At 37.7% G+C, this 23,774-nt stretch overlaps 1 protein-coding gene across 2 annotated transcripts in view; it reads left to right on the top strand.

Moving 5' to 3' along the window:
* RB1 (RB transcriptional corepressor 1) overlaps positions 1–23,774 on the top strand; it is a 3,440,561-nt gene that overhangs the window by 553,703 nt on the left and 2,863,084 nt on the right. The gene's annotated exons all lie outside the window — the stretch shown is intronic.

Here is a 23,774-nt window from a genome sequence, read left to right as displayed (position 1 = left end):
CTGCTGAGACAAGCTTTTATTGCCTATATTTACGGTCCAGTATTTAGACTGATTAGTCTGATTTTAATTTTAGATGCATTTGAGTTGCTTGGCTTCTCGTAACATTTTATTGTTGTCAAACTGCAATTTTTGACTAAATTAAAACTATATTTACATATATATTTTTTTGTTGCAAATATAATTACTGCTTATTTTACCACTAAGTGGTTTAGAAATCTAGATCTATAAAGATAGATTTGGAAAAAAGGAAAAGAATTTATGTTTCAGTAGCACCTTAGTTGATTCGTTTAGCTTCACGCTAACTTGCAGTTGATACCCATCTCCTGCCTTTATTTTTCTTTGCCCTACTCCTTGTTGTTTAATTAATTTTTACAGTTGATATAATTTTTACAGGTGTTATGTTTTTGGAAACTGTCTTGAAATTGGATGTTTATAATTTTGCATAGTTTTGTTTTGTATTTTATATTGCTGTATAGTTGCTAGATAGATGCTAGTTAGGTTACTTTTTCTTTAAAGTACATGTTGCCAATTAGTTTAATTGACACAGTTTAATTGACATAATCTAGTTTTCAACTCATGCTATTTAAACAGTGTATGTGGGGTTTTTCTTTGTCTGAGGAAGCGTGGTTGCACCCTACCCACTATTTTATGGATTAAAGGAGCTTTTTACTACAATTTTGCTACGTTGTCTGACTGCTTCATGGACTTTTAACTACAAGTGTGCTATTTTAATATTTGCTTACTGCCTTTTGGACTTTCAAGTGTGTCTTCATTACATCGTGGTAGAGATCAGGTTACTGTTTCTACATTTACTTTTTACGTTGTGTTTCCTGATCTCCTCAAGCCGCAGTTGCCTCTTGTGTTTTTTTGACTTTGCCAACCCTGTCACATGAATACACCTTTCAAATCACCTGATCTATATTTCACCATGCTTCAAGAGGACATTCATAAAATTAGAGCGGAGTTTACTAGTCAAGTGCGAGGAACTGACCCTAACAGCTCCAACTGTGCTATTTAGTCCTTAGGGACTATTATAGCTAGTTTGAGAAAGTGGCTATATATATATATATATATATATATATATATATATATATATATATATGTATATGTATATATATATATATCTATATCTATATATATGTATATATATATATATATATATATATATATATATATATATATATATATATATATGGGTCTGCCTTGCCCCAATGAAATTACATTTCTCTGAAAAGTAATTCAGTGATCCCTTATTCGTGAAAGTACATTTTTTCGAAAATGCAGTTTCGCAAAAAGGCAACTAAGCAAACAGCAGTAGAGGTTGGTGCTTAGATTGTGGCACAGCAGGGACAAGGGAGTATACCCTTTTCTCTACTGTAGTGCAATCTCAAAGTGAGAATATATATGTATCGGGGGTGGGGGGGTGCAGGGGTCTTGCCCCCTGCATACACATGGTTAGTGTTGTCGGGGGGTTTCCATTTATTTTACTTTTTTTTTCACGAAAGTGCATTTTCGAAAAAATGCACTGTCGCGAGATTACATTTCATAGAAACGTAATTTCGTTGATTGAAATGAGACCCAGACATATATATATATATATATATATATATATATATATATATATATATATATATATATATATATATATGATAAAGTTGGGTGGTTATTTGGTAGCTAATAGACATAGAAATACACCCATCAATTCAATACTTTGCTGCCACTCATGTTATTGTCCATTAGACTTACTCCATAAATTTTAGTCATGCCCGCCAATTCAGCTTCAGTCAGATGGTTTGAGGCAATGGCTTCATCCGAAAACTGGCAAGGGGTTCTCTCTTAATCCATCTTATTTTTTGTCACTAACTGATTCCTGTTAGGAAGGACAGACAAAAGTCCTAAAGTCATGGCTAATTCATGTGGTCTCTATAGCGAGAACCTACATTACCAGTGAATGGTTTACCCCACAGAGTGTAATTCCTAAAGGACTCACAAAATAGATTGACAGGATAGGCACCTAAGAAGGATATAGCCCAGCTTTAACTGTGATGTATAATCCAGATGTAATCCCTCAATTAACTAAGCAATGGTGGTGGGCCCTGTTAGACTTATGTTATGAGTGACAATTCCCTCCTGCGCTGTCCTACTTAGTTTTAAATTTAAGTAATAATAATCATAGGCTGTTGTAATTTTATTCCCCAGTATGAGGATTTATTGGCATGAATTCTACTATATAATGTGTTATCAACATGCATTGAGCCTGTATTTGGTTTTACTTAAGCAATGTATTAATGCTATTTACGAAACTCTCCAGTTGTCTTGTGACTTTTGGAAATATATTTTTTAAAGGAAAAATAGGAGTGATAATGCATAAAGAATTATTTCAAAACAAAAATCCTCTGCTCAAAATCTTTCAATATGCAGTACCTCCATGTATTACTGAAAACCAAGAATTTACAGGCTAGAAGTGATTCATAGTGTCCCAAAGGTAGCAGAAGTGCACCGCAGAAAATATTTACTATTACCAGAATAATAACATGCGAATGAAAGTGTGTAAGGAAATGAGGTTATAATAGCATGCAAATGTGTACAAGGTGACCATAGTTATTAGTCATATTTGCAGAGATAAAAAATTTCTAGCTCTTGACCTTTTACCTAGAGCTAAGGACAAAGTAAATATAGTTAAGGAAAAATGCCTCAAATTAGGGATTATGGACTCTTTAACTACTGATAGTATTATCTTGGAATGCTAATAAAAAGTGACATAAATGAACATTTTTTTGAAGTAAAAGAAACTCATAACTGTAATGATTGTCCAATATTTACTGACTGCAATGTACTACTTTTTCAAAAAAATATATTCAGTTTTAGAAATGAAAATTTTGAGTAAAGGTTTGGGACACCTTACAAATAAGGGAGAGTTGGGAGGCATGAGGGCAAATTGTGCCACAAAGTGTAACACACTACTCAAGGGCAAAGTGTTGGAACTACAGATAGCACATATTCTGAGGATCATAGGATTAGCTACACAGTAGCATTAAGCAGCTGTTTGTTCTGTCATGTCCTGCCCATATGTGCAAGGAAACATCTTAAATGAATGAACACATTGTTGTCATTGAGTAACATTCTATAACTTGAATAACAAGGAGACTACAGATGGATTCCATATACACTGGAACATATTACAAGGCTTGGTTGACATGTAGCATACACATACTGAATCTTTATGACAGCATGGCCTTTGTATCCCTGTGGAGACCAAAGTATTTATAGTACTTTCAATCCTAGCTATTTGAAACTTTCAAAGACCAAGAGGAGACATATCAGGTATTTTGAGTACTGAACAAGTTGTCTGATATAACACATTTGTGTGTGAATATGCATATCTAGTTTCAGAAACTACCAGAAGAGAGAATCCCACTATGCATGGCTTTTATGACATCACTCATTTTCCTGAGGTACTGGATGCCATAGATTTTACACGTGTAGTAATAAGGGTCCCATCTAACCCACAGTCATAAAGGTTTGTGAATAAGTAAGGCTACTATTCCATGAGGATCAAGGTAACCTCTTTGGCCCTCTTAAAATGCAATCTGGAAAATTGGATGGATGACCGTAAATTTACCTTGGGCATCCCACCTGTGTCCCTCAATAGGTGCTGATCGTGGAAATAAGGGTAAGAATTTGGCTAGGCTTGTAAGGGCCCTATGGCCATTAGCCTAGTAACTTTCCATGTGATGCACTTGAGATTAAAACCGATGTGTCTGTATGGTTTCTACATAGTTTGCATGATTTTATTTATTTATTTATTTATTTCACAGTTGTTGCACCAGGATATTCTGGCTGGACAACAGATGTCCGTTTTCAGTGGTGTCCTGGGGAGAAAAGCTATTTACAAAAGATTAGAAAAGTGATTAAAATAGCTTAAAAAAGTGAGTAAAAATGTGATTAACAATAGTTAAGAAAAACATCATTGAGTCTGGGTAACAGTGATTAACTATAGTTAAGAAAACATCCTCAAGTAAGTTTAACAGGTGAGCAAAAGGCAAGGTTGTAGAAGCATATGATCACAGTACATTTTCTATAGAAATATTCACAATATACAATGAGCTTGGGTAGAGCGCAATATCAGTATTCACCAGTAGGATCAGATATTACTTCCTACTGTAGGGGTGAGACTTCAGGGAGGTCATTTGCAGTTACATAAGTGGATGGTGAAGAGGTGTGATTTGAGGAGGCTTCTGAAGGTGGGTGTGCGATATTGTAGCCTGAGGTCAGGAGGCAGGGTATTCCATGTTTTGGTGACTTTGTATGGGAACAGAGATTCACCGGAGCTGTTTTTTACATGGGATAACTTCTATTAGGGCATTATTACTGGTTCGTAGTTCTCTATTTGAATTGTAGAATCTTAGAAGGGCAGTCAGGGCAGGGGTTTTGTCAGGATAGTATAGTATTTGGTGAGCTAGGTTGAGTTGGTAGTAACATAATAAGTTAGGAAACTCTTGCCATTGAAGTGACTGTAGGGATTGGCAGTGGTGGAAACATGATTTGGTGTTGTTTGTGAACCTGTCAATTTTGTTATAGCATGTGGAGAGTTTATTCAGGTCAGTTTTATTTAGGTGTGTTAGTACAGAGGATGCATAGAGTAATGTTGATAACAGATGGGTTCCAGTTATGGCAATTCTAGATTCGGAGGTTATAAATCATTTGCTACAATAGAGGGTTCCTAACTTTTTGTGGACTTTGGAGACAGCTAAGGGTATACGTTTATTGTATTTTGGTTGTTGTTCTATTGTAAGACCAAGCAGTTTGGCCTCTGGGACTGGAGTGATGATGGTCTTGTTGGCCGACAATATGGAGAAGGTTAGGTCCTTAGTCTTTATTGGGTGGAACAGCATAAGTTGTCTTTTTTTGAGGTTTCATATCAGTTGGGATTTATTTAGCCAATTTTCTATCTCTATGAAATAGTCTTGGGCTTTTTGTTGGAGTAATTGTATATTGGATGCAGAGCAGATCAGAGTTGTATCATTGGCATATTGGACTATGCCGGCTTTTGAGGTAGCTAGGTGGAATTGGTTTGTGAATATGTTAAAGAGGAGGGGGCCAAGAATTGAACTTGGGGTAAGCCGAGTGTGACAGGGTGAGGGAGGGATAGTGAGTCAAGCCATTTGACAGACTGAAGGCAGTTGTTTAGGTAATTAGTGAACTAGTGCAGGGTGGGGTTGTCGAGTTTGAGTTCAGAGAGACAGATTAAGAGTTTATTGTGGGAGACTGTACTGAATGCTTTCAATAAGCCTAGAAAGGTGGCAGAGACTAGTTTGCCTTGGTTCCTGTATGAGACTATGGTGTTGGTGAATTTTATTAGGGCAGCTGTGGTACTATGGGATGGGTGGAATCCATCTTGAGTAATAGAGAGTAGATTGTTGTTGAGAAGGTGGGTGAGGAGTTGGTGTATGTATTTTCTAGAATTTTTGATAGGGGTGACAGTATGGCAATGGGTTGGTAGTTGGGAAGGACAGTAGTGAGGCCACCCTTGTGAAGGGGAATGATAAATGAGGTTTTCCACAAGGCTGGGATGGTGTGTTCAGAGATGGATCTATTTATCAGTACAGAAATGGGGTAGACTATGGACCTGGATGGAAGTTGAAGGTATTTGGCAGGGAGACTGTCGACAGTGAAGGTGGTTGGTTTGAGCTTTGATAAGAGTTTTTGGATGGTGGATAGTGGTACTGGTTTGAGTGAAAAGAGGGTGCAATTTTCTTGGGCTTTGGGGGGGTTGGAGGTGGGTGGTGGGATATGTATCATTTATGAGTTTTTGCATGGAGGAGGTAAAGTAGTTATTGAAGCTGATGGCTATATCAAGGTTAATGCCTTCTATGGTTGATGGGGGGTGGTGGATTTTCTGGGTTGGAGAATGTTGTTCACTGCAGCCCAGAATTTCTGTGGGTTGTTACTGTGTTTCCTTTGTAATGAGATGTGATTTTGTTTGTCAATCTTAATTTGTTTTTCTGCCTTGTTTCTTAGTTCAAGAAAGGCTTGCCTAGTTGTGGGTGTTTTGTGTTGATACCAGGTTTTCTAAGCTTTATCCCTGTCCTTATGTAAGGCCCTTGTTGTTTTCTGTAGCTAGAGGGCATGGTTACTTCATATCCTAATTATTCTGTTTGAGGCTAGTAGGTTGAGTGTTATTGAAGTTAGGGGATTCTTTTTGTAGAAGCTGGGGTTTTAAGTTATTTTTGTAAAGTAGGGCAATACCGTCACCTCTTTTGTGTATTCTCTCCACCCTTTGAATGTTATATCTGAGTGGGGTTATGGAGTTATCCTTGATATGGGGCTTAAGCCATGTCTCAGTAATGAGTATTATGTCAGGCTTATATAGAGAGATAGTGGCATGCAGTTCTTCTATTTTGTTCAAGATACTATGACTGTTCAGGTTGAGTATTAGTAAGTTAGAGGGTTTGTGTTTGAATGGGAGGTGGGAGTTGCATGTGTTATTGTATGTAGTTTCTGGGCCAGGGTTGGGGTGAATATCACCTCCTAGAAGTAACTGGGCTGCTATGTTGGTAATAGTTTTTAGGTATAACATTATTAGGGAGTGGAAAGTAAGACTTGGTTGTTTTTGGATTGTGAGATATAATAAATCGGTGAGGTAATTTGAAAGTGGGATTGGCTATAGATGGTGGGGATGTGGCAATATGTTTGGAGGGATTATTTGTGGGGAGAGGTAGGGTGGGAGATCTGAAGTAATTGAGGTTGATTAGTGGATAGTGGTAGGAGGTAGTGATGGAGCTAATATAGAGGCACATGGATAATGAAACCAGTAGTAGTAGGGCATTATGATATTGGGAGTGTGGTGCTGTGGGTCATTGTGGTAGTGGTTTTAGATGCAGAAATAGAGGTCTTTGTTTTGAGGGGGAATTGGAGTTATAGAAAGTGAGTGGAAGAAAATTAGAGGAGTGGTTGTAAGTGTGTAGGGGGGATGTTGCCTAGTGATGTAGGATGTGGGTTTGGGATAGTGGTAGGCTGTTGGTGTATGAGTTTGATTGGGTGGTGGGTGTGTTAGATGAGTCAGGTGTCTGTGGGTTGGGATAAATCTGCTAGTGGTGAGGGCAGGTGGGAATGGGTGCAGGGTAGGGGAGCGGAGTGAGCCTGAGCATTAGTGAGGGTGAATATAGTGGGTCTAGACCAGGCAAAGCAGTGCAGGTAAGTTAACATAAAAAAATCTGTTTGTTGGGTGAATGTGATGGAAGTAGAATAAGGCAAACCACTAGAAGTGCATTTGACCAGTAATGAGTATAGCCTACATGAGTTAAGCTTGTGTAGAGAGGCAGGTCTAGTAGTTAGTTTATAAAGCAATGAGGTTGGGGGGGATCAGAGCAAGAAAAAGCTGTGGGGAATGGTTCAGTGTGAGACCTTAGTCCAATTAGAGGTTTAACTAGTAGGGGATAAATGGGGTTATACCTAAGAATACACTTTTCCTTCTGTTAACCCAGGTAGTGTGCTCACAGGAAATATGTAGATATTAACTTTTTAGTTTAACTGGGACCTTGTAGTTCTCCTGGCCCTTTGGACTTGCCTAGGTGAGTACACATAGGTCCAGTATTTGTGGAGGTCTTTGTAAAAGGGACCCGATGTTTTAGGTGCTCTGTCACATATATAGGACATATCTCAACTATAGCACCACATCCTGCAAGGTGACATTCCACAAGACCACCTAGCTAGTAACTGCAGGCTCTGTGGCTAAAAGAAATGCATACAGTTAAATAAGTATTGTGTTCACGCGTGTTAGATATCTCTCTACATGTTGCAGCTGCTTTGTAGATGATGCTAAATGCTTGCTAGACCCCTGGCCAATAATATATGTGTGGACCTCACAAAGCTAGATCACCAAACTTTAATACAATACAGCACACAATCAAATCTGTAACATCCTTGAGTTGTGTTCATCCAGGTCAAGCCCACTTCCACTGCCTAGATATGGTTGGGGAACTGCAATATGACCCTGTCACAGCCACCAGGATTTTTCTAGCAAGTGTATTGCTACATAATCTAATTGTGAGGAGTCAGGCAGGCCTGCATCATGGTATGGGTACAGATCTACCACACACACACACACACACACACACACACACACACACACACACACACACACACACACACACACACACACACATGGCATGGAAGGTGTTTCACCATCATCAGTGGACAATGACAGTGAGATGGGACAGAAGCAAGCAGCAATTATACCATGCATCTCCATACAGCAAAGGACACAATTACATTGCTACACAGCTGAAAGGTTGAAATCTAATCAAGAATGATATTTATTTATTTATTTTATTTTACATTTGTTTACCATAATGGTCCGACTGAGTCAGAAGGAACCCATTTTCAAAGGAGGCCCGGGGAGAAAAGCTCCAGTTATAGACTGTAATGTACAAACTTTAGAAACAGTGTAAGCAGTGCAGTATAGTGTACAGTATAAAAGGAGCAATGACAGTAAAATAGAAATACAAGTAGTATATACATTGAGATGAGGCAGATGACTAAACATTTTTGACATACTAGAACGTAATTTCAACCTTCTGCAAAATGACATTGTGCTATAGGCACTCAGGAAACATGCAGAGTGCCTGCTGGGGAGGGTCATGCTAAGTAGCCTTTACAGGACTAGGTGTAGCACATGCTTGTCAATGACATCAGAGCTATATATAATCAGAATCTCATATTACAGCAACACCATAAACAAGTCACTGACATGCCATGCTGTCCTAAGGTGAAGGCATATTCCATACTGGCTTAGAGACTGGCCACAGAAAATTCAGGAGTGGGAGGTCAACAAACGCAGTGTTTTTTTTTTCCCTCTCTCTCTCCAGAGAGACAAAAAGGCTGGGATCATCAAGGATGAGTAGTCATTAGGTGAAGAATGGACCAATCCTCATGCATCTGGTGAATAATGCAAAGGTATGTAACACATACAGCGGACTTCTAAATAGACTGCAAGATGACCATGCCATATTTTGCCTATGTTTTGTCATAGGAACTTCAGATATTTAGGCAAATTAGGACAGCAATTGAGGTAAGCTGAGATTGTATAGTATATTTTGCATGACCTCCCATAGCATGCATGCCATGCATTTGCAGCTGTATCACAGGCTTTAATGTTCACTGTGGTATTTTTGTGGTCTCACTGTAAATCACTGCTATGGTGCTATGGTACTGCAGTTGGACAGCAGCTGAATTTGACACTTGTATGGGGGCTTACAATGATGATGAGATACAAATACCTATGTCACAGGCAGGTGACGCATTGGCATTGTCTGCATCCATTCTGTGTGCTAGTCATAGAACAGGGTAAAGTTTGGCCTTACACAAAGATAAACCTAAAAGTTGTACAGCTCAGGCATTCAACATCTAATGTAGGGGGTGGAGGAATTCTCAGTGTCTATGTTCACCGGTGTTGATCTGTTTTTGGATGTGACAGAAGGTGAGTGAACAGCAACCAGTGTGGGTATACCCACCATAGTGCAGCCCTGTAGGGGATCCCAGCACCATTAGATAATGTAGATGGCCCTTGACATGTGGGCAGCACTTAGGATTAATCAACAGATATGCAAGACTATCATTCAGGCACATTATGTAGCTACTTAGTGCATCACAAGACTGCTTGCTGTGTTGTGTGGCATTTGGAAGGATGTTAACCACAACAGCCAGGTGCTCTGTGAGGACATGAGAGCTCAATGACACCCTAACAGCAGGTCATATGAGGTTTACAGTGGTCCATCACACTTTTATGTCCACTATCATGTGGAAAATTGACAGTGCCACCATTATTACTCAATGCTGTCCAAGGTCAGGGTAGGGGGAAGTATTCAGGGTGGCAGTAGTGAGGAGCTATTGCAGAGTACCCAGTCATCACTTATGTCAGATAGTGTACAATATTCTACCATTCATCGTGGTGGGTGATGACAACACCTGGCCTGCAGTGTTTGGACACCTTATAAGCAAACTCCATCTAAGTCATGGTGTCATAGTCACATACCATTGCTGCATGGAATCCTCCTTGTCCTACTGCACTAGACCAATGGAGTGGCCCCATGTCACAGTCATTTAGTAGCATATCATCCACATTACAGGAAGAAGTAATTCTCGGAAAACCGCATCCACTATCTGAAAACCAACCCTCCCTGTCTTCCATGACATAGTTCCCCAATAAGCGTGTGTTGACAATCATAACTCCTTAAGTCTTTAGCTACCTCTATGTACGATGATGACTGTAACCAACTATATCCTCCATTCTGTGTGATGTAATTAGGAATGTCCGATGCATAGTCATGCCAGACTATGAACTGATCAGTATAGCCTGATATTAACTCTGCATGAATCATGTTTGTTTTGTATGACATTGTGCTGTCAGTGTGCTTATCAAGATGTGTATAAGATAAGAAATGTCGCACTATCTTTATTTTCTGAGGATATTCTCATAGCAATGGCTACCTCTGCAAGTATCTGGTGGACATTACCTACATAGGCCACAAAGAAAAGCATGATAATACTCCACGTGCTTCAAAGCCGGGCCACAAAACAAACTCTGGGTCATTATGATGGTGTATTTCATAAAGCTGATGGCTGGTATCACCTGTCTGAGGTCCTGACCACATCAACAGGTATCATCAAGATAGAGGAACAGTGCAGACATTAGCATAATGACCTGCAACAACCACTCAGATGATCTCTGTACATGTACGGCATAGGTTAGGCAGCAAGGGCCTGAATAGTATTACTGGTTGCCTGATTTGTCATGCTTTTTTAAGCATGTGTGTGGAGCTATTCTTCCTATTGGTATGTCTCTGTCTTACTAAGCACATTACAGGTGTATAGGTTTTTGTGTGTGTTTCTATGCCAGGTGAAAGTGTCTATGTCAGGTGAAAGTGTCAGTGGCACATAATGTAAAATGACAAATACATTCATTGAGAACTGTTTGTGGTGCTGTTATGCTACCCCATGTCAGATGCCTGCACATTACCTAGTGTGTCCTTGCGTGTACCAGAGCCAAACTTCTATGTATGTATATTAATGTATGGACAGTGGTCAATTGCTTGCCTGCTGCTTGTAGGACTTTAGATTGTCAGTATTATGTTAGTATCATTATTTCCATCTGTTACAGTTCCCTCTCTCTTTCAGTCTGAGCAGAATTATGAATTATGTCATCTACCACAGGTAATAGGATTGTCTATCCATCAGGCAGGGTTAGTTTACATGACAGATGTTGACCTATTTGTAAATACATTCAGTCCATTGGTAGAATAGGTTCACTTACTGAAATCTTCTAACAGAATCTCTACCCTACAGGTTCAGATGATAGATATGCTCAGCACACAGCTTAGCTGTGACCACTCTTACTGAGACTGTAGCTGGAAGGATGAGGGTGATGAGGATGGGAGTGCCTCCCTGGAGGGGGGTGTGTCCTAAACCCTCATTGGTATGAAACACAGCCCCGTTGGACAAGGTGGGCCAGCCACAGCTGGAACAAATGGTGGAGGCAGTGGTGTAAATGACAATGGGAAGATATTTGGCCAAAATGGAGAGACTATAACATGCACTGCAGCTTCAATCACTGGTTTCTGGTGATGGATCACATTAACATTCCTCAGAACTGGGATAGCAGATACCATGTTGCTGCTTACACTCCATGCTATACTCAGTCTGGTGTAACCCCTTCCTCTTGTATCATGTCTCATACAATATACATTGCTCAACCCTCCCAATCAGCATTTAACTGCCCTTTGTTTGTCTCTATCCATCTCATGTCTCCCATTCTAGTGTGTGCCCATCCATACTTGTTTGTGAGTACTGATTTATGTGTGCCTGACTGTCATACCACACTGACCTACTCCCACTTTCTTCCCTTCATTTCTTGTCAACATTCCCCCAAATGCTTTTTTTCTTTATAATTAAAATGTGTTGCCCTGTCTTCCTTTTATAATGCACATCCCTACATGTTCCTCTTCTTTGTGTCACTCTACTTCTGCCCCCCCCACTTTTCTTTCTACTTTCCCCATACACTCCTTTATTTCTCTTTTATGCGTCTGACAGGTGTCCATCTATATGGACAACATAGCACTACAACTGAGAATACCATTTGTCTATATAGCTTTCTTTGCTGCTTTATGTCATTTTGTTGAGGGACATGCTAGCACATACAACATTGCCTTTATATTTAGTGTTTTTATCCAAGATGCAGCAATCTGTGAAATCATATTTTCACTTCTTATGAGGTTTGTGCAAGGTGGTGTGCAGCCACTCTGTAAATTCTGTCTCCCGTATTTTTGTGTATATATTTTATTACATGGACATGTCCACATCTATATTTGCTCTTTTGCTGACTTCTGCTCACAGGAACACTGCTACATTCTTTGAAGCATTGTCTGTCTCATTTGGATATGTAGTTAATGCCTATATTGATGTGTATTGCAGCTACACGGCTGGGATTCTTTAACAACTACATGAAGTGTAGCAATAATGTTGGCAACACACGGTGCTGCCTACACGATATCGCGTAATTTTGTATTTATTAATCAGCTGTACACGATATGCACAGCTACACAACATTAGGAAATGGCAAAATATGCCAATGAAAGCATAAGGAGTCCAAGTACATGCTAATTAACCAACCCAATATGATGCAGCTATTCAGGAAGCTATAAAGCAATCATGTACACTTGTAGGCTTTTGCCATGTACACCAAAACCTTTTGGAATGTCGGCACGATTACACTTACAAAAAAATTAAAAACATGTTATGGATTGCAGTTGTATTATTATGCTGTATGTGCAGCAGCATTTAAATCATGGTGCTGTTGCTGCTGCCATACCTTGGGAAAGAAGAAGAAGAAGGGTGTTTAGACCCTGTTTGACATATCATGGACTGCATGAAACAGAAATTGTTTGCAGATACAGGATGGACAGGGAAACACTCGAAAAAATATGCAACCTTTGCTGTCCCCACCTCAGGTCCCATGAAAATCAAAGGTTTGTTTAGCATTACAAATAGTAGCCACTGGTACATTCTAGAGACCCAAACAGGATACATTAGGGGTGTCACAGGCATCTGATTCAAGAATATTAAATCAATTTTAAATGCAATACGACTACATGCAAGGGAGCATACGTTGTTCCCATGAACACTGCAGGAGAGGGAAAGAACCATGCAGGAATTCTATGTAATATCATGCTTCCATGAAGTGTTGGGGCCATATATTACACACACATAGAAGTAAAGACCCCACTAGGAGAACAGGGAAGGAGGTACATCAACACAAAAAGGTTTCCACAGCATAAACTGTCATGTTGTCTGTACTATCCAAGGGATCATCTATAGTGTTTGTGCAAGGATGCAAGCAGTTTCCACAACTCACTCATATGGCACACTTCTGAGCTGTACACTAGGTTTTTTAGGAGCGACATCCTTCGAGAGGATCTAGTGTAGGATGCAGGCTATTCACTGAAAACCTGGCTCAAGACACCCACAAGAAACCCACACAACTCCATCGAGCAAGGATACAATGAGGCACATGCTCAAACAAAGAATATCATAGACTGTGTGCTTCATTTGCTGAAATCAAGGTTCTATATCTAGATGCATCAGGAGCTGTACTGCAGTATGATCCAGGCACACCTGTGCTGAAATACGTATAGTCTGTTCCATGTTACACAATATCATTTTCAGGAAACCACTATATCAAGTACAAGGGACAGGACCACAGTTTCAAGAAGCACAGGCAGGGCCAGCAGGAGCAACAGGTATAGATGAGGAGTCTGAGGGAAAATCACCAGCTGCAGACAGAGCTGTGCACAGTATGCCCTGGCTCTTGCTAAGAGGCAAAGGGTAACACACACAGTCAGTACCAAAGGCAAAACCAAAGATCCAATGCCCATACAGATATGTGAAATGATGCCTGTCAGACTCCACAACTTTTATTTTACCATGTAATTGCTGTTTTCTGATAGCATCAGGCAGGGACAACTCTCATGAACTCAATATGTACCTGCTCTGATGATAACAAATTGTGGAAAATGTAAATAAAAGAAAAAAATGTGACCATTGATTACACTCGTATGTCCTGTTAATATACACAAGTAAACACTCCATTCCTCCCCACACCAAGCCTCTAATCCAGCACCGTCCTCTTCACCAATCTCCCCAACAACCCCCCAACAAAGTATATAAAAATACGTACATTTTGAACTCAATTAATCAGCACAGATTGTATAACCCCTCTGCATACCTCTCAACTGTCAGGATTTTTACAGAATGTCTAGATTTTTGTCTCATATTTTTGGTCTGTTCCTCATAACATTTGTGATTTTATGGATTCTGTGGAAATCAGTAAGGACTAACTTCACTAAATAATAATAGGCATTTGAGTTTTAGATTTCATATCCTTCAGAAAATGCATGGACTTCACTAAAGAATAATAGGCATTTGAGTTTCAGATGTCATATCCTTCAGAAAATGCATGGCACCATAAGACCTTTTATTCTAGCAACTTTCTAAGTTTATAAAAGTGATAGTTAAAATCCCTATTTTGGGGGCTTTCTCAGTGCCTCATTATATTTGGCTTTGTCCAGATTTTTTGTGCTAAGAGTTTGACAGCTATGCCCTGCTGTAATGGAAATAACTCAAGTTTTAACTTTGCAATACATTCCAGCATTAACAATTTAGCAATTATCAGTGCAGCATGACATAGATAACATCAAACTGTTATAACATCCATATCAACCACTCCTGAAGTCCAGTCCAGTAAACATACACAAACAGAACACAGTTTCCTTTTCCTGATAACACAGATAATAGCACCAGACCTCCCTGTGTGCTTACAATACTAGGTTTGAATCTGCGAAAAGTGTGCCATCACAGCATAAAAATTAAATTATGCTTGTCATGTAGCATTCAGTAGCTTAACTGTAGAAATGCAGAGCTGGCTATGCTAAAGTAGGCAATAAATGTAAATACATAAACATCATAGAAATAATTTTAATCAGTCACTGCATTTCATGTTTGCACTGTTGAAATGAACACACCTTGACAATGCAGCAGTAAAGAAGTTAGTTAAATCACCCAAATTAGTTAAATCATCCAAAGTCATACTGTTCTACCAGTATTTATCTCTGTTTCAAAACAGTTTCTCCCAGTATGATACAAGGGCACTGCCTACACCATTACCTTAATATAGTATAGAGTCAGCCCTGTGAGCACCATGAGTATGCATGAGATGTGAGATCATTAGCATTCATAAAGACCAAAATCTGCACACCATGTAGGGAATGTAAACATGGTGTAGGGACCTACATGATTACATGCACATGCCCTTAGCCATGAAATTAATAATGAACTGAGAAATGTTACATGTTAATGGCTTACAGGTGTCTCTGATTATCTTGGCAGCATGAAATCAGCTTTCACAGTCTCCCCTCTCTGATATACACCTAGGCCGGTTGTTTTAGAGAAAAGGGACTTTAAAAAACAGTCCACAAATACATTGACTTATATATAGGAGTTTGGCAGTACTACATTTTCAATGCTGACATCTTTATGTCTTATCTTGTTTAATATTATTTGCATGACACTTAACAGCATGAGAATTACTTTTATGCCTTAAGAAAAAAGGTGAACATTTTTACTTTAGGTTGCCATGGGTCATGCAGAACAGCCAGGTTGCATAAAGTGGCCAACAGTACTCTGGATAATACTCAGGGAAGAAAAAAAACACCTGACATGTATCTTTCTCATTGGCAGAAGGTGTAAATCCAGTGAACTGATAGGTGAAGTATATTTGATACAAGGTTTGAATCCATTGATGTGATGCTTTTGCAAAGGATTAACAGAATATATATCTAATCACATTTTGTGATTCCAAAGTGTTTGCATTTAAAAAAAATCAACTGTTGACAATATTGCTAACAACATGTGATCATTATTCTGTCCACTGTAACATAATATGTCACTAACTACAGGTGTGATAATGTGTTCCACAAAGTACATGTCTGATGCTGCATAGAGATGTGAGAAGGAAGAATTGTTCACTTAAATGGATTTCATGCTTCGGTCATTGCTACATATACCCATGCATTGCATTTATTTCACTAGCTACAATTCCCATAACATATATTACCCTGCAATGTCCATTCTATATGCTCTGCACTTACATTGCACAATCAAGGTTTACTACTTAGTTGGAAATGTTAAAATTTTAGTTATACTGACATAGGTAGCGCAAAACACCTGGAAGCTTTGTGTGGCTGGCAGCACTCTGGGCAATAATCATTCAAAAGTACACCTGTCAGGTAACATTCTCTGTGGCACAATGTTTAATGAAGGGGAATCAACAGAAAGAAGGTACATGGAGCATTGTTCAAATCTTGTTTACAAAACACATTGCCATAACTCACAATTTTCACTATTCCATTTTTTTTCTTCACTTTAAGGTACATTTAATTTTTGCTTGGCACTGTGCAGACATGGTTCACTACCTAAGAAAAAACATGAAAATTTTAGTTCAGGCTACCTTGGGTAGCTCAGACACACTTACCAATGGTTCACTGTCTTCAGGACTCTCTACAGTACTGAAAAGAGAAATTCTACCTATCATGGCACTAACTCTATGGTATAAAGTGTAAGACTAATGAATTTAGATAAACAATACAGGCTCCTAAGGGCTCAAAAAGCCTGTAAGAAGCAAATTCTCATAAAGTTTTGAATAGGACTGTAACAGTAATGAAAAATGATAATGCTAAAATATGATTCTTGCAAGCAATTTATCAGTAAGTCTTGCATAATGGCAATGCACTTTTCAACTTATACTACTACTGTTTTACATCTATGCAAAATCAAAGGAATGTCCACATTCCTAGTCATAACAATAATTAAATGTCATAAAAAAACACTTGCATATGTATGACGGACACAATACATCTGTTGTAATCATCATGACGCATCACACATCCCACCCATGTGTTTATAATCCTTATGTCTTCTAAAGTATGTATGTAGCATAAACCAATTTGTCTCAATCATCAGATTCATCTGCATCCATGTGAACCATACTTACTTGCAGTAAAAATTACTTTTGCATTGGAATGTTTTTCAAGACAGGATTACAACCACACACATAGCTTCAGGTGTCTAGAAGGGGTGTTTGAGAAGAATGGAAGTCTGAATAAAAGAACTGTTTGTCAACAAAAATGAAGTAATCCACAAAAGCACAAAACGCTAACTGCCACGGATATCCAATAATGATGCTTCCAAAACTGAATATAATGAACTTTTTATTATAAAAAATGGTTGTTGAAGTAGTTAAGTGCTTTCACCCATTATATATGAGCTTCATCAGAACTACTGATTTACAACAAACTACTGTTTAAATAGACAATTTGGTGCCAAATGGCCATTATTTTAAAAAAAACTTCCTTAAAGGAACCTTCCCTTAAAGATACACAATTGTCAATAGTACATTGTTCAAAATATCAAAGAATCATTTACTATACTGAAACAAACACTACTATTTGTAATAAAAAGCTGATTCTAATAATATTGCTTGTATAAGCATAATATTATAATACAAATATAACAACACATAAAATATATTAAAAACTATAACGGCACTATAAAAACAGCCATAATCACACCACTAAAGTAAGAAATGTGTATTATATGAATAAAAATATGCACACAAATATATGATATTGATAATATAAAAGAATGTACAAATGATGCTAAAATACCAGCAGCTAAGTCTATTATGTAATCCTATTTTAAACTGGGTCAACCTAATAACAATGGACCCTAACAAGTTAAATCCTTCTTGCCAAAATTGGTTTAATGGGTACATGGTCATTAAGACCTGGCAACATTGAAGCATCTGCATATAATTGCCACAAAACCTCTTTGTATCCCAGTGTGTGGCCTCAATGTTGCTTCCCCTGGGATCAAGTGTAACATTCTCTAAAATAGCAAATGTGAACTTATGTATGTTTCCACACTTTTCAATATGCCTATATAGGGCATTGTTCACATCTTTCTTACTGATACTATACATATGATCATAAATACGTTTTTTAAAAAAATCTTTCCGTTTTCCCTATATAGTATCCTGTGCATTCTATACACTTGGCCATGTAAACTACGTACTTGGAGTTGCAGTTACCCTGCCTAAACCTAATGTGTGTTTTATTAATATTGTCTAACGTTATTACATCATTCTCCATAATATGTGTGCATTGATTACACCGTCCACATTTCTTTGTATGTGTTTCATTATTCTGAGCCTTACACTCAATTTTGTGTTCTAAATACATCTTCAGATTGTTACCCATTTTGTACACAAACATTGGTCTACTTCCTACTGTATCCATAATATCCTGATCAATGAGCAGCACGTTCCAATTCTTGGTCAAAATACTCTTGATTTGTTAATATGAAGTCCATACACCAAAATGCAAGCCCGTTGATAGGTCTACCGCTTAGTGGTTTCAGATCTGTATAAACTTAGGGCTCTGCTCTCCCTTTGTTTAATACCCAATAGAGGTGGATATTTTTTTTTTACCCCATTCCTCAATAATGTAAAATCTTACATCTGTCATCATCATAATACTATATCCCCTTTCTTGAAATAGCTTAGTTATAAAATTCAATTATTTTACCATAACAGTGTAAGCTGAGGTCATTTGTGCCGCTCTGATACATTGACCCTTGTATAGAGTGTATAACAGTTTTCTGGAATAATTGCTTGTGTATTCCAAATACCCATTTGAAAAAGTATTTTTTTTATAAATACAAGATTGGAATCCATCACTACCTTTGAAGATGTATGTGTCCAAATATGCTATTCCTTCCCTATTACTGGAGTATGTGAATCTCAAAAACTCACTACTGTGATTCAAATATTCTAAGAAAGTGTCTAGGCAGTCAGGACTTTCATCCCAAAGAATATATATATATATATATATATATATATATATATATATATATATATATATATATATATATATACATATCGTCTAAAAATCTAGAATAATATTTCATATGCTGAAAATATTCGCTGTTAAAAACATTTGATTCTTCCCAATCAAGCATGATCAGGTTGGCAACATGGGGGCAACATCGCTACCCCCCTGGTTTGGTGATAATGTTCACCCTCATAGTAAATGTAGTTATGCTCAAGTACCAGGGACATGCAGTCTAGAATTAAGCATACCTTATTCCAATCTAGATTTGCATATTTTCTAATGATATTACAAAATGAATCCATTCTCTCTTGCTTGGGAATACATGAAAAAGGTCAATAACGTCTATAGTTACAAACACAAGATCTTCTTTCCACAAATGCATTGGAAAATTGGCTAAAAATTCCCAGGAATCTTTTACCATGTGTGGAATTTTTCCATACAGGTGTTTAAGCCAGGTGACAACAACAACGCCTAAGAGAAATGTTTTGGAATGGCTGCCAGAAATTATCGGATGAAAAGGGGGGTCTCTAATATCTTTGCATACCTTAGGAATGTCCACCAATGTGGCTAATTGGGGGTAATCAACTTTGAGATAGTTGAATAAATCCACTGTAATTCTGTTGTCAATCAAGAATTCTTTGATGTATGAGTCTATACCCTTGTAGGCAATGTTGATTTCATTAATGGATACAGTCTCATAATTGCCTGACTGTTGTAATATCTCTTACATTTTAGTGATATATTCAAGAGTGTCATAAATGACCACTCACCCCTTTTTTTCTGGCTTCATAACACGTATGGTAGTATCTTCTCTAAGTTCTTTTAATTTTTTTATTTCATCAATATTTAAATTGCTGTTATTTTTGTGAGTCCTGAGTGTATTTTGAAGCTTATAAATCTCTCTGGTGACCAATTTGTCATATATAGCTACACTTGTATGCATAGGGGGAATAAAAGTGCTTTTCTTCTTAAGCACGTTCCTACCACTACATATGTGTTCATTAACACTACTCCCTCTATCCTTAAAAAGGATAGCTAATTAATTTTCCTCAAAAACATTTTAATTTCACTTAAACAGTCAACTAAATGAAAATGTATAGTAGGAATATACTTCATCCCTCAAGATAACAGGTCAAAGTGTACAGTATCTAAAGTTATGATGGTGTAATTATAAATTTTAAAATTGTTGTAGCTATGTATAACACCATCCACTACAATGTTATTAACCTCAGTGTTGTTAACTGCACCTGTATCTTCACTACCCTTTCCTACAGTAGTACAATTACTAAAAACAGGGTCGATAATAGTTGTTACACATCCCCCTTCCTCCGATGCTGGTCCTTGTACTGACTTTGTACCGGGGGTGATAGTGGTCTTGCCTCCACTCCCCTCCTTCCTCCACTTCGGATGTTGATCCTGTTTCTAACCTCTCTGAAAATTGTGTTTGTCTCCCTCATATTTGTTAAAAGCTACATTGGGTTCATTAGAATAATTCCAACCCTTGTATCCCCTTTTATACAAAGATCTATTGTTTCTTATACTGTCCTTGTGTTTGTTTGAATTCCATACATATGCTGTACCTTGCTTGTACTGTTCTACATCTCTATTAATTTTCTTACTTTTTTTGTCATGAGTTTTCTTATCTTCCTTTTAGCATAATTGAATTGTTTACTATACATCTCCCACTGTGAAAAAAATAGATCATTAACAATCATACTATTAAGTTGTTCCACTACATTCATAAATTTACACAATTTCTCATCATTAAACTTTAATCAGAAGCTTAATATATTTGAAGCCAAACTGGTCAAACAAAAGGTTGAACTTCACCTTATTTCCTTCCGCAATGTCAATCCCCATAGGGTGCTTAAAAAAACGTAACCCCATAGGCACTATGTTCAGTGCTAAACATTTGTTAAAATATGCATTGTCTAATCTGAGACCAGCTATAATCTGTAACTTTTTACTGAGGGAAAAAATAAGATCTTTAAGTGTACCCTCTGAATGAAGTAGAGGACGACTGTCCACAGTTTTATCATTGGTAACAATGTCAAACTCACATTCCATTTGAAAAAACTTATTCAAACACATATCTGTGTTCCTTCTGTCACAAGTGACAGACTGACTATTATTGTTTTTTTTTCAAAACTTGGTTTAACAGTACCTTTGTCCTTTGCCTCTTGATTGTCTATATTCCCCAAAGCATGGGAATATGTTTTCTTCGGTAATGTTCTCTTAGGTTTGGTACCCACGCATGCTGCTTCCTCCTCATACTCATAAAATGAAAAGTCGAATGTGAAATCCGATAAGTTCAGTCTACTGCTGGTATGTGGCTCCAACTGAGCTTGTGTAGTCGATAAGTCTATAACATTGTAAGCTCTTGGGCGAGCACCTTGTCCATTCGGAATAAAAGAAGATGCATTGGTCGCATCCACATGACCCATGTCTTTCGTTTGATTCAGTACTCTGGTGCGACAACCACCAGTGAAGTTATTAGATGCATCACTAGCTTCACCTTTATAAGAATCTCGAATAAACGGGGCTTTAACACCTGCAGTAGCAGGAATATCACCCTGTGCATTAACAACTCCTGTGTTCTCCGCATTGGTAAAAAGTTCAATTAACCTACTGACCTACTGACTTCATCTTTTAACGTAGTGACTTCCTCCCAAAGTCTAAAAACATCATCAGTAACATGAGGTGAAGGTACAGAGGATGCATCATCTCCGGTATCCATGCCAAATGAACAACAACTGAATAAAAGAAGTGTTTGTCAACAAAAATGAAGTAATCCACAAAAGTACAAAATGCTAACTGCCACGGATATCCAATAATGATGCTTCCAAAACTGAATATAACAAACTTTTTATTATAAAAATGGTTGTTGAAGTAGTTAAGCGCTTTCACCCATTATATATGGGCTTCATCAGAACTACTGACTTACAACAAACTACTGTTTAAATAGACAATTTGACGCCAAATGGCCGTTTTTAAAAAAATTTCCTTAAAGGAACCTTCCCTTAAAGATACACAATTGTCAATAGTACATTGTTTAAAATATCAAAGAATCATTTACTATAATGATACAAACACTACTATTTGTAATAAAAAGCTAATTCTAATAATATTGCTTGCAGACCTGTTATTTGCAGCGAGACAGGTAGTTGATGAGAAGCTAGCGACAAAGTTGTTGTGTCTTTCGGCTTTTCCCGGTTAGGGGTCACCACAGCGGAACTCCGGTCCGCTAATGATTGGCAGTAGATTTTTACGTACTGAGTTGCCAGCTCTGATGCACAACCTTCAATGAAGGTATGCCCATTCACGCATATCTCCACACAGAAGACGCTTTAGCTGAGAATCAAACAGGACAACGTCTTACTATGAGGCGACAAAGCGACAAAGAAATAGTCCAAATGGGCATTCCTAGACTTGGAGAAAAAATATGACAAGGTCTCAAGAAAGCTTTTTGGAGAGTTCTGTGATTGTTCAAAATCCCAGAAACATTGATAGAATTAGTGCAGGCTATATACAAGGACCTAATGACAGAAGTACAAACAGTGTTCAGACTCACAGAGGAGTTCCCAGTGGGATTGGGTGTGCAGAATTCAGCTCTGAGCCCCCTGCTGTTGATACTGATGATGGACTACATTAACAAACAGGTTGGGGGGACAGATCAACAAAGTTACTGTATACAGACAGTGTGGCATTACAGGCAGTCTCTGACAAAAAATTCAGAAAATGATGGGGAGAGGAATGCAAAACTGAAGGCACACTGGGACGAAACAAGTGCAGATAAAACAGGACTTTACTCTGTGTTAAGCTGTACAAATAGTTGCAACAAGAGATGCACTGAATTATTAGTGCAACAGTGCTATGTAAATTTATCTAGCATAACCATTTGTTTACTTAATGCATGGTGGTACCTCTAGGCAAATATAAATCATTAAATATGCTAACTAAAATATTTAGAAATTAAGATTATTTTATATACTGTATGCTGAATCTAATTTCACAAATTAAACATGTTGTTGCTTCCTACAGCAGCAATCTGATCTCAAGCTTGTTGAGGTAGTTAATCCTGAACAGCTAATACCTTTTTGAACAGAATACATTTTAAAAGACCTACTGACTTCTAAACATGCAAACATAGGAATGAGAAGTTAAGACAGCCTCCCTTTTTCTGTGATGAAAGGTAATTAAAGACAGTCAGGGTGCAAATAGTGTAAGTATGCCTGTGCCAGTAAATAATTTATTCATACTTTTTGTATAAAAATGTATAGAATACAACAATATATGACTTGTTATATTCTTTAAATTGTGAATGCACAAGTACTTAAAATAAAACATTTATGTGTTATACTCCCTACATGTATGTAGCTGCCCTGAACTTTAAATAGTGTGCACTCTTCCCTTCTTAAAGTGTATTATTCAGAAACATGTAAGATTTAGATAATAATACTGATTTGATGGACTCCATAAATTTTAATGAGCAGGAGTTGAAGACAATGAGTCAGTTGTGTTCTACTGTCAAATCACAAATGTTGGGGGAGGGGGTTAAGCACAACACACATGACAAAACAGAAATGTCCAAGATATAGACCATGAAATTACTTAACTTTGTTGTGGTAAATTAGAAATTTAGTGTTAACCTATTTTTAAAATTTTATTCCAAAATGAACTTAAAGTCTGTCAAATTATAGCATAAAGAATAGGAAGCCTAGTTATTTTTATTGATGAGCTGTAATAAGAAATAGTGATTATTTTGGAAACATA

The sequence above is a fragment of the Protopterus annectens genome, chromosome 5.part1 (assembly GCF_019279795.1).
Source record: "Protopterus annectens isolate FY-2018-M chromosome 5.part1, PAN1.0, whole genome shotgun sequence".
Lineage (NCBI taxonomy): Eukaryota > Metazoa > Chordata > Ceratodontiformes > Protopteridae > Protopterus > Protopterus annectens.
The sequence above is the reverse complement of the archived record's forward strand: the minus strand, read 5'-3'. Positions and strand labels throughout refer to the sequence as shown.